Genomic DNA, 17,755 nt, shown 5'->3' with positions numbered 1-17,755 from the left:
AATGGACCTCAGAACCTTGGAACTGTATACAATGGGAAGATTTTTGCCCTGACCACTACCACCTAGGTTACTCTTGACTTAGGACTGAAAACAGTAAGTAGAGAGGTTGCTGGGAGGAGGACTGAGTACTGTGTTCAGGTATAGATTCCTGTAGCTGTTGTTGGGATGCTCAGGTATTTTGGTCTCAGACTGCTCCTTAGACCATGAAAGTTCTCTTTGTTTGAATTTCTCCTATGGTGGGAGGTACCAAAATGTCCTAACAGTGTTCATTCCATTTTCACAGCCTACCTGGGCTTCAGAAGTCAATCATCAATTGAGTTGCTGGAGACTTCAGTCTCAGGTAAGAGTCTCTCCTGTTTCCTCCTCCTGGGTAAGAGCATTTTAGAGATAAGGCCTGGGCTCAGCTTTTCCCCCAGAAACTCTGTTCTGTTGCCTTGGAGTCCACTGTCAGGTTCGTAGGCTCCCTTTGTGTGTTTCATTGGTTAGCTGGTTGTGTTTGGCTTGGTTTGCTTTTCCTGTGACTGGCCCAGTGCTAGTGATCACTCTTCTAGAACAGTGGTTCTCAGTCTGTGAATTGTAATTCCATTGTGCATATCAGATATTTGCAGTACAATTAACAACAGTAGCAAAATACAGCTAGGAAGTAGAAACGAAAATCATTTATGATTGGGGGTCAGCACAACATGATGAGCTGTGTTAAAGGATTGCAGCATTAAGAAAGTTGAGAACCGATCTTGTTGTAAAGCTGAGAGCCGGGCAGTGATGGTGCACGCCTTCAATCCCAGCACCCAGGAGGCAGAGGCAGATGGATCTCTGTGAGTTCAAGGCCAGCCTGGTCTACAGAGCTAGTTCCAGGACAGCCAGGGCTGTTATAAAGAGAAACCCTGTCTTGAAAGAAAACCAAACAATAAAACAAAAACAAACAAACAAACCAACAAACAAAAAGCCGAGAAAACATCTGTGAACCAAGCTGCCTAGGTCCTATCCTTCTGTTTCTCAAATCTAAGACTTCCAAGAGCCTTGATACTGGTTCAACACCATTGGCGGAATTAATCTGGGCACAATTTTTCATGCTGGTACTGAAAACACATGAGAGTAACGTATGTAGACCTACAACAGATAATGCCTCCTATCTCCTACCCCTCTGTTTTACATTCTAATGCCTAAAGAAATTGCGGCATGGGAATGCTGTGAATTATTTCAAACCATCTCCTTTATTCATGTGGATTTAACTTATTTTGACTAAAATGTAATAATTTTTGTACACATTTGTAGCTTGGTATTTCTGTGCATTTATATAGAGTGTGTACTGGTCAAGGCAGATAATAAATGTTTTGGTTTTTCAAGACTGGGTTTTTCTGTGTAACAATCCTGGCTGTCCTGGAACTCAGTCTGTAGACCAGGCTGGCCTAGAACTCAAAGAGATCTGCCTGCCTCTGCCTCCCAAGGGTTGGGATCAAAAGCATGTGCCACCACTGCCCAGCTGTGAAAATGATTTTTAATGGCACATATTTGTTTCACATTTAAAATATTATCATTTTCCTGAATAATAATATTAATTCTTACTCAAAACCAATCTATAAATTCAACACAATATAATTTATGTGCTTTAATAGGATTTTCTCAAGTAATGACATGAGCAGATTATTCAATTAAGAAAAGCATGCACCTGGCGGTGGTGGTGCACACCTTTAATCCCAGCACTCAGGAGAATGTGTATGAGGAATATAGAAGAGAATTGTCAGACGGTGGTGGTGCATGCCTTTAATCCCAGTACTTGGGAGAATGTGTATAGGAATATAGAAGAGATTTGTCAGACAGTGGTGGCGCACCCCTTTAATCCCAGTACTTGGGAGGCAGAGGCAGGTGGATCTCTGTGAGTTCAAGGCCAGCCTGGTTTACAAGAGCTAGTTCCAGGAGAGGCTCCAAAGCTACAGGAAACCCTGTCTCGAAACACCAAGATATATACCTGATAATGAACTTGACCTATAAGACATGAAAACTTACATGAAGGATTTAGAAATAAAGACATGACTTAAAATGCACCAGAAAAACAAAAGAGATTCTAGACACAGACCTACATGAATAACAATGTGGAAGAAGGGGTAGCATTCTTTTTTTTATTAAGAATTTTTTTATTTTTATTGAGCTCTACATTTTTGTCTGCTTCCCTCCCTGCCTCTCCCCTCCCCTCCAATCCTTCCCCAAGGTCCCCATGCTCCCAAATTACTCAGGAGATGTATTTTTCTGCTTCTCATGTAGATTAGATCTATGTATGTCAGGACTGTCAAAGCCCCATTCCACAAGAGAATGTGTTCTAAATCTCCAGTGGGTATCCACTATACGATGGCTTTTCCTACATGTCCTGCAACATTGCTATATAGTACCAGAATAAATCCGTCTTTCCGTGTTTATGCCCTGGCACTTTTCCATCACTGCTTTTATGCTTTGGGAGCATCATTAACAAAAAACAGGGTAACATTGACACAAGCTACAGATGTTGTGGAAGAGTTCATGTACACAGCTGCATGTGATAATAAACACAGAGGTGATTCATGCAGTTCCCATGCAGGACAGTGAGAAATGGCATGGGATTCCATCATGCCACTTCACAAAGGAACATAATTTCAAATTTAGAATCTCTTTTATTTCTGGAATTTCCCACTTACTATCTTCAGATCATGATTGACCACTAGTAAGTAAAGCTATGGGAATTGAAACTCTAGGCGAGGCAGGACTCCTGCATTAACAGTGATGTGGGGGCGGGGAAGGAGGTGATAAGAAAATGAGAACCTCTGAGGCCCGTGGCTTATTTGGATTTCATTATCTTTTATAGGCATCCTCCGCTGTGCTGTCTCCTTGAGACTGCGTGGGATCGACGAGCCATGGATAGAGGACAACCCGAGGTCGTTCCCAACCCACCAAGAGTGAGCCCCAGGAGGAAGGCAGATGAATACTTAAAGCGTGGCAAAGGCACCAAAAACGTGATGAGCTTTATATTAGGCAGACAACTGGGGAGGCATGAAGATGAAGCGGAAATGTACAGGTGGCTGTGGATGCTGACACGAGGAATGCCAGGCTGGAGGTGGCCGTTGCCCAAGCATCATATTACTTACATTCTTATGCCCATCCCAAATCATGGGAAACCCTCCAAGAAGAATGGAAATTAAAACTTCTTGCTTTTGCTGTTGAATACAAGCTGTATTTTCCATTTCTTTTGGTCTGTGTGTCTTTTTTTTTACTAAATGTTTACTAAAATATTTTACTAACTATCTCATTTAGTATTCATCTATGAATAGACTGTGTCTAGAACTAATCCATTCACCCACTTCCTGCTCTCCAACTTCTCCCCTAGCCCTGGCCCCACTTCTCTCTCCTCCTAGTTTCATGTGCTTCTTAAAAGTTTAATACCCACTGAGTCCATTTGGTGCCGCCTATTGTATATGTTTTAATCTGTCTTTCTATAGTCATGTTGGACAGAGAAGTCTACCCATCCTAACAGTCCATGTAGAAGCTCTCAGACTCAAGATAGTGAGATTGGGTTGCAAATCACATCTCATTCGCTGTCATCTGGAAAATTGGTGTTTATGCATGCCTGTAGCACTTGGCCATTCAGGAGCAAAGAATCTTTCCCCGAAGTCATTTTGGATAGACATCCACCATGTTGCTCTGTAAAGCCTGTCTGCCTTCCCTACTAAAAAGAAATTCTTGAGGGCAAAGCAGAGCCGATGGGAGGTTCTGAGTACCTTTTTATTATGGTGCTCATGAGAACATGACTTAGAAAGCCCAGTTCTATTTAATACAAAATAGGGCACGGAGCATTTTGTATTGGAAATACTATACATTGAGAACCTTGTTAAAGTCTTTTTTCAAAGAAGTGGAATTCCCAAGTGTGAGTTTTTGTAGGAGAGCCAGAGAGAGACAGGGTGGGGTGGGAGGACTTAAATATGTCAAGCCCCAGGTAGATTGAGTAGAATTCTTCTGTTTTGGTTTGGTTTTTCAAGACAGGGTTTCTCTGTAGCTTTGCAGCCTATCCTGGAACTAGCTCTTGTAGACCAGGCTGGCCTCCAACTCACAGGCCTGCCTCTGCCTCCCGAGTGCTGGGATAGAATTCTTCTGACCAACATGATGCTACCTCATAGTCAAGAAAGACTTAAGGAATAGCTCTTGTTAAAACAAAACAAAAACAAAAAACAAACCAGGTTGTGGTGGCACATGCCTTAGTCCTAACACTCAGGAAGCAGAGTCAGGAGTATCTCTGTGAGTTCAAAACTAGCCTAGACTACAGAGTGAGTTCCAGGACAACCAGAGCTGTTACACAGAGAAACCCTGTCTTGAAAAGCCAAAAACCAACCAAATAAACACCAACCTCTATCTTAAGGCTAGAAAGGTGGCTTATCTGTTAAGATCCCTTGCTGCCCTTGCAAAGGTCCTGAGTTCAGTTTCTACCTCATTGGGGGTTCAGAACTGCCTGTAATTTCAGCTTCTGGGGGTCCAGGGCTTTCTTTTGGCCTTGTCAGGCACCAGGCACACACATGGTGCGGTTATAAAATGCAGGCAAATGCTCAAAAACACACAAAAACAAAAGAGTAAAAAACAATAGCAACTTTATCCCTAAAAGGAATGGGCTGAGAAACACCAGAAGTCTACAACAAGTTTACAAGTCTAAAACGGATGTTGTGCAAGAATGAGCCTTGCAGAATGAAGGCAAACGTCAACAGGAAAAAAGAGGGCTAGGAGCCTGAGCATGGGAAATGTGGGTAGCCCAGACAGATGACAAGAAGGATGGAAAGGACAGGTGGGACGACAATAGGTTCCAAACACCTCTCTAAAGTGAAATGGCCAAGACTTGGAGGCGCCACCGTGAAAACATTCCTAAATTTCTTACATTGTTCTTGTTGCTTAATGTGAGATTAAAAAAAAATGAGACTCCATGTAGCCTTCACGGCAAATCGTTTTCTGCATCCTCACCAATTGTAGAGCTTTTTGTTGGAGAAGGTAGGAGTTATGGAGTTTTTTGTTGTTTTTCTGTTTGGTTGGTTTTTGTTTTGTTTTGTTTTGAGACAGGGTTTCTCCTGGAGATCCTGGGACTTGTTCGGTAGTCCAGGCTGACCTCAGAATCACACCTGCCTCTGCCTCCAAGGGCTGGGATTAAAGGTGTGCACCACTACTGCCTAGCTAATAGCGCATATTTTTTTACCCCTTTCTAAGTCTGTCCTTGGCTCTATCTCAGAGGATGTCACTCTGTCTCCCTTTAACTTCCTCTGTTCCAGGTCCTCATGTAGAATATGTTCTTCTCCCTGTCCCCCTTGATAGCTATGCTTTGATCCCATTGCATAAAAAAATACAGCCCCCCCCCCAATATCTATATAGTTCCAGTCTAGGTGCAGAGGTGCGGGTGGTTCTGTGAAAGAGAGAGTACAGTCACTCTTGTGATCGCAACAATGATCAGTCAAGCCCATTAAAACCATGACTGTGGGGAAGAGAGAACGAGCTGAGGCTGAAGGACAACAGCAGGGGAACAAGGAGACACAGCAGAGGAGTGGAGACCGGACAAAAAGCATCATCTCAGGGCCATCCAAGGCCAGAGAGAATTTTGCGGGGAGGCCCACGGGTGGCAACCATATGTGATCCCCCAGTGATCCAAGGGAGGGAAGTACACAAGTAGCTCAGAGCAGAAGAGGATGCTGCTGCCGGATAACTAGAGTTTACCGAGCAGAAGCTGGAGATGTCAAGGAAACCACTAGAAGGCAGCAGGAAGTTCAAGTGGAATGACCTAGTCTCTGACTGGCTGAGGCCTCAGACTAGTTGACGGCAAAGGTTTCATGCCTCACTTCCTGTCCTCCTGTGAAGGTGATCAAACCCAAAGGTAGGAGCTCTAGCTGCTCCTCCACGAGAGGGTGTGTACTCGCTAGGTGTCTGGAGGGGCTGGAGAACTGAAGGACTTCTTGGTGGAGAATGAGGGGTGGAATGTAGCCTTTATGTGTCGATTTCCTGATAATCAGAGCAGAGGGCACAAGGAAGGAGAAGAAAGGAGGACACATTGCATTGTACAAATAGAGTAACCAATACAGTCTGCCATTTTTCCCACACCCAGCTCCACAGTTTCTTTGGTCAGGTTAAAGGAGCCCTTTGACTAACAGAAGGTAACATGTGAAATCCTATCAGATATCGTGGAATGAGGTTACTTTTACCTCAATTCCACTTGGAACAGAAATTTAAATTCTAACTTTAAGGTTAACGGCAAGTTTTCACATATCATGTAGTGTAAAAGGGAAACCCCCTTCATGCATAGTTAATTCTGACAAAATCTCACATAGTAGATCACTACCCAGTGAGATGGCTCTTTTGTTCCCAAAAGACATCAGTGTTTGGAGCTAATACAATTGTGGAGTTCCATCCGTTCCCCGTTAAGCACTCAAAGTGGACACAGGAGTGAATTCCATTGCTCCCACAAAAGTCTTCTTTTTATTTTATACTTGTGAAGCAGAAAACTCAAGTTCTGTCTTGACAGTCTAGGTAGCCCTTTACATATATAGGTCTTGCTACCAAGTAGCTGACAGTCAACAGGGGACAACATGTCAGTGTAGTATCCACGCAGCGGGACCATGGGTGTGTCAAACTGAGAACTGTAGCCATCAAACCACCCAAATCGTATTTTGGGGGAGGAAGGAATGGAAAACTATAGATTGTAAAGAATTTTATAGTGGGGATTCCTGTTCTCAACTCCAAGCAACCTGAGGTGTCATTTGCCAAGCTCAAGCTGGAGAGGAGAGTTGGGGTGAGAAAGAAGGCAGCCCCACTTCATCCTTGCTTCATTTCAACTTCATCTTCAGCTCCATAAAGGCCAACCATGTCCATATGCATCTACTTTCGAATGCCTCTTTTCCTTTGGTTTTCCAGAGGCTCTCAATTCTCCTCTCCTGAGTTTACCTTTTCGTAAGCACTGAGCAGCATATTCTTCCCAGTGCCTGGAGAACCAAGGAGAAGCCAAAGGTGTGAGCATCACTCTCAAAGGCTCTAGGAAAGAGAGGCATGCTGTCTCCCCCTTGTCCTTCCTGGAACAGAGAGAACAGGGGGGAAAACAGAGAGAAATGAAACAAAAGGGGGGATCATCCTTTTGACCCCTCCTTTCAGTAAATGCTCTAATCTTCCCTTTTTCTACTCCAAGTGAGGGTCAGCTTGGAGGAAAGGGAAGGAAAAGGCTGAAGTGTGTGGAAAACCCTGTGTTCTGGCTGCTGCTGATCAGCGCTGTGGTCATGGGCTAATGGAGCTGGGTGTCTTAGACATGCGCATCTCACCCCTGGATTGGGGGTACTTGTTCATGTGTATATGAACTATGGCTTCTTAACAACAGGGTGTCCGAGGCCTGAACTACCTTCCTCTTAATTTCATGTCTTCTCCAGAACAATACCTGTGATGAATGGCAGAGCCCAGAGAGGGTTGGAGGCTCAGGACTGTGCCTTGTGGCCTTCCCTCTACTGTTTGTTAGTTGACCTCGATAACATCACTATCTTCTAAATCTTGTCCTTTGGCTTCTCTTTCGACTCTACCGAGTCAACAGATTCTTTCACCCCAATGTCTGCAATGATCCTTGGTTTTAGTTCCTGGTGTAGAAAAGAAGCTGTTTCAAACTGTGTGGTATTGGAGGACTAGGAGAACAAAGTAAGCGAAGTAGCAACAACGGACAGAGGGAATTAGAAAGCAGTAAATTGGAGATGTGGGCAAGACTGCGTTTTCTTTCTTCCTTCCTTCCTTCCTTCCTTTCTTTCTTTCGTTTTTCGTCTTCTGTTTTTCAAGACATGGTTTCTCTGTGTAACTCTGACTATCCTGGAACTCAAACTTGCTTTGTAGACCAGGCTGGCCTCGAACTCACAGAGACCCGCCTGCCTCTGCCTCCTGAGTGCTGGGATTAAAGGCGTGCATCACCGCTGCTCAACTAAGACTAGATTCTTATAGGACATCATTATGTCTGTAAAGATTTAGTATGACTCAAGCAATAGACATATAGTATTGAGTTTCCCCTTCCCCATTCAGTGCACCATTGGGGTAGGATGCCTTTTCTCCTGATAGCTCCAGCTCATCCACCAGGCTCTGCCTAATAGTCTCCTGGGGCCATCTGCTGACTCAGCTAGGGCCTCTCAGTCTTGACTTGTTAGCCTCCAGGCTCCCTTCTTGCTTCATCGCTGCATCCGAGAACTGAAATCCTTATTACGCACGTCAAAGGAAATGATAAAGTTGTTTACTCGATAGGCCAGCTCAGCTGTTTTCTGGGTATGGGGGAGAAGAGAAAAGGTCAGGGATGAGTCTGCTGTCTGACTACTCTGCCACTCAACTTTTAGGTCCCCAGGAAGCACGTTTACACACACACATATGACTGTGATATACACATATCTATGTGTATGCATATATGTTTGTAAAACAGTCCTTCCATATTCGCATAGTTCAATGAACGATCACAAATAAAACCTGGAACTAAACTCCCCGAAAGAATACAACCTGACCGACACCTTGACATTCCACTCCTGATTCCTCCTAGTCACATGTTTCCTTCCCTTTAACGTTACCAGCATTCTGAATGGTATCCTAATCACTAGTTTACCTTGTTTCGGTTTTTATTGTGTTTGCATTCTTAAATACATTTGTTGTTTTGTTTAGTCTGAAAATGAAGCATTTGACTACCATAGTTGTTGTGGTCTATATTCTCCCAAAATATGTATGTTAGAATTTAGTCTCAAGAAATAGAGTCAGGCGGTGGTGGCACACACCTTTAATCAGGAGGCAGAGAGGCAGGCAGATCTCTGTGAGTTTGAGGCCAGCCTGGTCTACAGAGCTAGTTACAAGATAGCCAGGGCAGTTACACAGAGAAACCTTGTCTCCAAAAGCAAGCAAACAAACAAAAACAAGAAATAGAGGCTTTGGAGTGATCAAGTCCTGAGGAGACTACTCTCATGGATAAGATTAATATCTTTACCAACAGGCTGGGCGAGAACCCCCCTTCCCACTTTCCTGCTATGTAAAGGCCTATGTAGCAACAAAGCAGTCTAGGAAGCAAAGAGTGAGTCTTGACCAAGGGTCACGTCTGCCAGCACCTTGGCCTTGAACTTCCCAGCCTCTGGAACAGTGAGCAATAGCTATGGTTTGTAAAGCACCCAGGCTGAGAGATTTTGGTCTAAGAGCTCAAAAAGACTTACCGTGGCATAAGTGCAGAAGACTGTTGGGAGGGAAACAGAGGCTTCCAAGCAGGAATGGAGGAGTTAGGCTTCTGCCACAAAAACTCCCATGAGCGCGGGGAAGCTGCTCCCCTGTTGAAGCCTTGGTGCACAGCCAGTGCATTGTAGTCTCTAAGAAAGTTACAGCCACAGACTCAGGAGCCTCTCCGGAGGGCCAGACACTTTCTTACCTGTGTCTAGATTCTAGGCTCTTGCCCATTCCAAACCTTTTTATTGAGAACCTTCAGCCAAGGTTTTCACCAGGTATTTCTACTCCTTCTATGAGAGAAAGGTCTTGAAGATGCTTTCTTATCTTTCATTTTAATTACTACTCCTAGCCCTACCCCTTTTTCTATTCTTGGGTCCACAAGAATGAGCCTTCTGTTGAGGGCTCCCTTTTCAATGAGACTATTCTCCATCTCTGTGCTGGCCGAGGATTCTTGATCCAGTGGTATTTTCAGGAAGAATATGGAGCAGGAGGGAGGTGACATTTGCACCCACTTAGCCTATTGCTAGCTATTACAGCGGTTAAAGGACTGGCTGCTACCATTTTGACTTGGCTTAGCAGCTACCTTGACACCTAGCAGCTCTTTCCTGCTCTCTCTGGCTTAACTTTGGCCTTGATGGTGTAAGCAAAGAGAACAATCGCATCCGGGAACCTCTGCTTTTCTGTCCCCAGGTGGTAGCTAATTGCTTTCCTACCTTGTAGCACTCTAGTCTGATTCCATCAATGCTTAAATATTATTTAAATTTGTCACCGTTTGGAAAGTTTGTAGATGCTGGCAGTTTCTGAGAGTTACATGACTCAGCTCATGGGTGACTTTCTTTGTATCTCTACAACCAACTTCCACATGCACACAAGCTCCCATTTGTTCAGATGGAGGAAATGGTCAAATCTTCCTGCTTCAAGGCGAGTCCCATCAAGTCCTTTCTGGTTTAAACATTAACCTCTTTGGGGCAATTGGTACTTATTTTGTTCTTTGGTTCAATGGTTTAGAATCTTTAGATTCAAATCCAGTAGTATTTTTCAAGTTTTAATGGTGTATTTATTTAATTAGTGTGCATGCACACACACAAATATGTACATATGTGTATGTACTAGGGCATACATGTGAAGGTCATAGGACAAGGTATGGGAGTCATTTTTCTCCTTTCTCCACGGGGGTCCTGGAGCTAGAACTCAGGTCATTGGGTTTGGGAGCAAGCATTTTTACCTGTGATGCTGTCTCACCAGCCCCCAAATCCAATGTTCTTAACATGGCCGTTCCACCCTTTCATGTTCCCTAGCCACTCCTTCCTTTTTCCCATTTCTTTTCCTTCCTTCGCTTCCTCATCCTTTCTTTTTTGTAAAACCTCCTTTCACTTACTTGCTCCTTCTTTCTATCTCCTCTTGGTAACCTGTCCAATCAATACATCTTCTTCCCTCCTCTTCTGATTCTTTTCCCTCATCCTCCTCTACTCAAACTATCTAGCTACTGATAAATATAGCAAGGATAACATACCTGAAGCCTTGGCACAACACCTTTGTATGTTTGCCATTCCCCACCATACTTCTGATAAACAAAACAGATTATCCCTGACCGTGGCACACACCAACATTTGATATTGGTATCTGTGGTTGCTGTTTTGGCTTAATGGGTTGTGTGCCTTGGGCCTTTTTCTGAGTCCCAGGCTTTGTTTCCTCGACCAGTACTCTTGGTACATCCAGGAAATCCCTTTCTGAGATCTTCAGCTGAACTTCATTCATGTTACAAAGAAGGAAACTCAAGACACCTATCACCTCCAAACCCATTCTCCCCTAATGATAGGGTACCATTTCTGACCTCCAATTGTCTAGTTCTGTTGGAGGGTGCTGATAATAGGTCCCTCAGGTATAGTTATCACTAAAAATGTGTGGCCACTCAAAATCCTCTGAGATTCTCAGCCTCGCTTGTTTTCTGTCCCAATGTTCTCTTTCCTTTCTTAGCCTCTCTTCTGGGGTTACCTCTTGTCACCATATAGACTGTGCACTCTGCAACCGAAGCAGAACCATTCATACACAACACATTCTGGAGTTGGAGTCGTGCACAGCCTACCTGAGAGTGCATTTTGCTGCATCTCCTTGAATAGCTCAGGAACCTCACTCCTTTCTCAGAAACAGAAATCAAGAATTACATCCTTTTGGGTACCAAGAGAACATTAGTATCAAAATTTCTTTTGAATATGTTATGCTAAAAAGATTGAAAATAAAAATCTTGCTATATTTCTACAAATCTGACTTAAAAACAAGTCCAGCACCATAAAAATGTGCACCCAAATTCTTTCTATATATAGCAACCACTGAGAGGGCCTGTTCCTTCTTTCTGATATTTTAAGTTCAGTGATGGCAGATAAGTGGAAATGCCGATCAGCATCTTTAAAATGTTCACTGTTTTCATTTTTCTAGAAAGACAAGCGATTCTAATAAAAGGTAGAAATTATGAAAGAATTCAGAAGAACAAGCGCCTTGTCTGAAACCAAAACTTTAGATTAGATATATTTCTCAGGACTGAGTGTGTGTGTGGAGGGGGGGGTATTCATTGATTCTTGTTTTTCCTACCGTAGGAAGTGTACTAAGTTCTCTAAGCTCTGGCAGCTGGAGCGTCACTCTTTGAGACCACTCTGCTTCTTGACAGGCAGCCACACTGAACTGATTGTAATGAGTTTTGGCCACTGAATGAAGAAGGATGTTCCATGCATAAGCTCAGTGTAATAAGTGTATATGGTACAAGATCCTGGCAATGAGCAGCACAGTCTTCATCCCTGAACCAAATCAACATGCCCCCCCCCCCCATCTTCTATGCCCAGGATCTTGATGTCCACTCCCCGGGGAAAGTAGACAAAAGCACATTCACCAAGCATTCAAGCAACTGAAAGAGCTGAAGCTCCGAGAACTGTCGGATGGGATAACGTGAGAAAATAGGGGTACTTACAACGTGCTACAGGGTGGAAGGGTAGCAAACCCACGAGTGAGGTGTGGATAATACAAATTAAATTAAGGCAGAAGAAACATGTGGTGGAGAGAAAAAGGGCCCTCTGTAAGAGGCAGAAAGGGACTCGTAAGAGCAGCACTTGGAGAAGGGAAAGGTGATGGGGCATTTCCATATCACCTGTAGCCTTTGCCATCCCATTGTTTCGCACCATTTCTTCAGAAGAAAAGACAGGAATAAAGCAGGGAGAGCGTTCAGAAGGTGACAAAAATCCCACTAAGAATATCATTTCAAGCTGGGAGGTGGTGGCGCACACTTTTAATCCCAGCACTTGGGAGGCAGAGGCAGGGGGATCTCTGTGAGTTCGAGGCCAGTCTGGCCTGCAAGAGCTAGTTCCAAGACAGCTATGACTGTTGCACAGAGAAAACCTGCGTTGAAAAACAAAAAAATAAAAATAAAAAAAAAATAAAAAAGAATAGTATTCATAATTCTTGCCATCCCATAGACTAGTGGTTCTCAACCTTCCTAATGCTGTGACCTTTTATACAGTTCTTCGTGTTGTGGTGACCCCAAACCATAAAATTATTTTCATTACTACTTCATAGCTGTAACTTTGGTACTGCTAAGAACTGTAATGTAAATATCTATGGGTTTTGATGTTCTTAGGTGACCCCTGTGAAAGACTCCTCCACAAAGGGGTTGCGAGCCACAGGTTGAGAACCACTACCTTAGAAGATTACAAAAATAATATTATTCCCCAAGACCCGGTCTCTGCTCCTTAGGACTAAACAAGGCACATAAGGAAGTTAAGGAAATCTCCTTCCACTACTTAGAAAAGGCCCTTTCTACCAGGCTTAAGCCTTCCCTTTCCCGTGCAGAAACCCTTTGTGACCAGGAGCACAGGAAAAGCAGACCCGCCACAGTGACCTGCCTGGCATAATAACTGTCTTCAGCTTTGGGCCCAAGCCTGACTTCCTCAATCACACTCACCGTCTCACTTGGAAGAACGGCACAATGAATCAGGTTACAAAAGCCAGGCTCAAAAAATGTCCACCGTGCAGACAGAGGCCTCTAGAAGCTCCCAAAGCAGTGAACATTCTTCTTACAAAAATCACCCGAATCCTTTCTGCTCCCTGTAGCTATCAGGTAGGGAGAGGCCTATACACCTTTCACCTCTTCGAGCAGTGATAATAGCAAAAGCATGTGAGATACGAGCACTACAGCACAGTACTGGGAAAAAAATCGCTGATCTTCACTCTGTCCTTAAACTCAGGGTTCAAAAAGTACACCAGTACCTGCATGTCCAACCTAAATACGTGACAACCTCCTTCAAAACGGTATGATCATGACCTGGTGTCTTTCTACACTATAACCCAGATGTCTGCGGTACATGCAAAAAGTCACATACAAAATAACCTAGCCAGATGGTGGTGGTGAACATATTTAATACGAATGCTTGAGGATCTCTGAGTTCGAGGCCAGCCTGGTCTACCAGTCGAGTTTCAGGACAGCTAGGGCTACACAGACTACACAGAGGAACTCTGTCTCAAAAAAGTAATAAAATAAAATAATCCCAAAACAGACAAAGATCCCATCACTCAGGAGACAGAGGCAGGTCGATCTATTGAGTTCCAGAATAACCAGGATTGCACAGAGAAATACCATTTCAAAAAATCAAAAACAAAAACAACCCCCTCCAGAAAAAAAAAACAAACAAACAGAAAAGGTCATGTAGTGGTGGTGCATTCCTTTGATCCCAGCACTCAGAGACAGAGACAGGCGAATCTCTGTGAATTCAAGGCCAGCCTGGCCTACAGAGTGAGTTTCAGGACAGCTAGGGCTACACAGAGAAGCCCTGTTTCGAAGACCACAAGTAAGTAGTATGACATCTTTCAAGAGTAAAATATAAAGAATTGTCAACTACCAACTACCAATGTTCTTTCCTCTAAAGGGAGGAGAACAATGGTTGATACTCAAGATGATGGCAGTTAGAAGCAGAGAGCATGAAGGCACAGATGTGGCAGTCAAGTTGCTGTACCTCATGAAGTGAAGTGAAATGTTTATGTAAGTAAACTGTGAGTATTGAGACTCACCAGAGCCAGGCAGTGGTCACACACACCTTTAATCCCAGCACTCAGGAGGCAGAGGCAGGCGGATCTCTGTGGCTTTGAGGCCAGCCCGATCTACAGAGTGAGTTCTAGGTGGGGAGATTCAAAACAGGGTTTCTCCGTTTAACAGTCCTGGCTGTCCTGGAACTCTGTAGACCAGGATGGCCTCGAACTTACAGAGATCCACCTGCCTCTGCCTCTCAAGTGCTGGAATTAAAGGCACACGCCACCACTCTCCAGCACAAACACTGATACAGTAAACATAAAACTAAAACTTTTGCTCTGTGAAAGATCTTGCTAATAATATAAAAAATAAGCCACAAGCTGTGATAAATGATTTCCAAAGCTCATGCCCAACAAAGGCTAGTGTCAAAGCTATATAAAGGATACTTCAAAATTCAATTTAAAAACAGCTCCATTAAATAACAGGAAAAATATCGCAATAGGTATTTTATGGGAAAAGCAGAACAGGCAGCAAATAAGCACATGAAATGATATAAAGCATTCATGCACACAGTTTGATCCCAGCACAGTGGAAGTAGGAAGCAGGCAGAGCTCTGTGAATTCACGACAAGCTTGGTCACAAAGCAAGTTCCAAGCCAGGCAGGGCTACATAGTAAGACACTGCCTTAGAAATGTAAATGAGAGCTATAATAAGACAAGACATGTGGGGTATGAGAAAGGCTCAAATGAGGAACAATGCTGACACTCAGTACTGGCAACAATGCGGAGAAACCGAGCTGTTCATGCACTACTGGCTGCAGTATAAAATGATATATTCACTTTGGAAAATAATTTAAACATTTCCTTACAAAATTGAAGATGCAAAAAATGTTTTGGTATTGTTAAACAGTGTTCTGCTATGCGGTCTTAGCTGGCCTCTGCCTCCAGAGTGTTGGGATTGAAGGTGTATGTATGTGATCAGTCTGGGTTTCAGTATGCCACTATTTGGATGGCTTTGCCGTGTATCGATTCAGGTAGACTATAGTACTTACGGGCCAAACACTCATCTAAGCATTAGTGTGATAGTACTCTGTAAGTTGCTCCATTCACAGTTAGCTGATTTTTAAGAAAAGGGGACTACTCTTCATAAGTTGGGTGGCTCCCATGCAATGAGTTAGAGAACAAATACATTTTCCTAGAGAAAGAAGAAATCCTGCCTCAAATTGGCAACATTTTTGCTTATATGATAGGCTTCACTCTGCCAGCCTACCCTATAGTTTTCAGGCTTACAGCCCCATAATTTGCATAAACCAACTCCTTAAAATAAATATCTCTGTATACATACATACGTATACATGCATGTTCATATGTACATGGCCATGCATTACTATGGATTTATCTTTAAACAGCTAAACATGCATGAGTGTTTCTATGTGTGCATATGTGAGTGGGTTTCCTATAGCCTAATGATCCTGTTGCTCCGAACAACCCTGACTGATACAGATTTTAGTACCAAGAGTGGTTCCACAGGAACAGAATCTTAAGGTTAAGAGTCTTGGCATTTTTTCTTTCAATTTGATTAAACGTGAATGCACCGACTCAATTTCCTGAGTGAGAGAAGACTCTTGTTGTCTGTGCTATGGCAGGAGAAGCAGATAAGGAAAATTTCAGTATTAGGTAATCTTATTAAAAGACTTACAAAAGGTTGAGATCTGAGGTGATCATGAACTGGACATCTGGACACATTTTATCATAACTAAGGAGTGTGATAAGGCTAGCTAATTGATCTAAGCTGGGCTAAAGAGAATGGGAATGAAAAAAAAAAGAGAATCCATATCAAACACCACAAAAAATTACCAGAAAGCTTCTAGACCTGCGCCCAAAGGAACCCTTATCTCCTGTAGTCACAAGCTGAAACCTGCATGAAACCACTCTTAAGGATAACTTTTTTTAAGGGCATTGATTGAAAAGAAAAGCTATTCTGTAACACCATCATGTGGATGTAAGGAGAAATCCTCAGAAAGCTCAGGATTCAGAACCTTCAAATTCCGCCACATATTCTCTGACAATTAAGAAAGGTGTCTTTCAGGTCGGACATGGTGGCTCACACCTTTAATCCCAGCACTCAGGATGGAGAGGCAGGTAGATCTCTGTGAGTTTGAGGCCAGCCTGGTCTATAGAGCGAGTTCTAGGACAACCAAGGTTGTGTAGAGACCATGTCTCCTAAACCAGAACAAAAGAAAATTTAAAAAAAAGTATCTTTCTACCAGTTTGAGATGAACCCTGAAAAAACTTTAATGACTTCTATTAGTTAGTTGCTTTTCAAGACAATGATGACTCGCCTCAGGATTTCCCTCATAAACAGACTTTTGTATTTCTAGACTGAACACTAACTAGTCTTAAATTCTAGCAGACCTCAAAAGGTGAGGTAGAAGAAGAAATATGCTACAGCTAAAGATTAGTTTATTTTCCAATTCATAAGAACACAAATTTAGACACTGTGCAAATGGATGCTAGAAGCGTGGGATAGGACCCGGAAGAAGGCTCAGCAGTTAAGAGCATGGACTGCTCTTTCAGAAGATCTGATTCTCTGAACTCACACGGTGACTCAAACTATCCATAACTCAGGTTCCATGGGATTTGCTGCCCTCTTCTGACCTCCTTGGGCAGTAGGTACACACATGGAGGACAGACACACCGGCAGGCAGAACAGTCAAATACATAAAAAATAAGAAAAAAAATCTTTAAAAAAAAGGTGAAAAGGAAAAATCTTATGAACCATTCACTGAGAATTTTTTTTATATTATCATCTTTGTTTTCGCAGTTTCTAAGGGGTTAGGGTTTTTAACTTTTTTATTTATTTCATGGATATTAGTGTTTTGCCTGCATTTATACATGGGCCCCACATGTGTGCCTGTGGAGGCCATAGGAGAATGTCAGATTCCCTAGAACTGGATTTGCAGATGGCATGTAGGCACTGGAACCAAACCTTGATCCTCTGCAAAAGTAACAAGTCCTCTTAACACCTGAGCCATCTCTCCAGAGTCAGACATGTTTTATAATTATGATATTGGCAGAAATCACAAGAATGAGCTTCCTGGTTTATTGTATGTTTATTAAAAGCTTTTTATTCAGTAAACAAAAGAAAACAAAGCTTTTCTGTGTCAAAAATTGTGTGATTATAATTATAAAGTTTCTCCTCTTCCATTTTCTCACTCCATATTGTAATATGCAACCCTCCTTGGTTACCTTTAATTTTATAGCCTCTTTTTTTCTAATTGTTATTACAAAAATTATTTTTAAAAACCCAAAACTTCAGAGTTCAAAAATCTGAAACAATGTGGGAGTAATGTAAAGTTGGATTGAGTTGAACGTACTGATGTTAGGTGAGAACGCAGTGCTTCCGAATCTAATGCTAAAACCCAGAGCCGGGGACATTAGCTCAGCAGAGCTGTTGACTGGCATGTTCAACGACCAGGAAATCATTTCATTTATCTGTGGAGTGAGAATTACTACAAAAATATTGTAAAGGGTATACAAGGTG

The sequence above is a fragment of the Microtus oregoni genome, unplaced genomic scaffold, assembly GCF_018167655.1.
Source record: "Microtus oregoni isolate MIOR12 unplaced genomic scaffold, Mior012 000052F_ref0000163, whole genome shotgun sequence".
NCBI classification, from domain to species: domain Eukaryota; kingdom Metazoa; phylum Chordata; class Mammalia; order Rodentia; family Cricetidae; genus Microtus; species Microtus oregoni.
Note: the sequence above shows the minus strand (reverse complement) of the source record.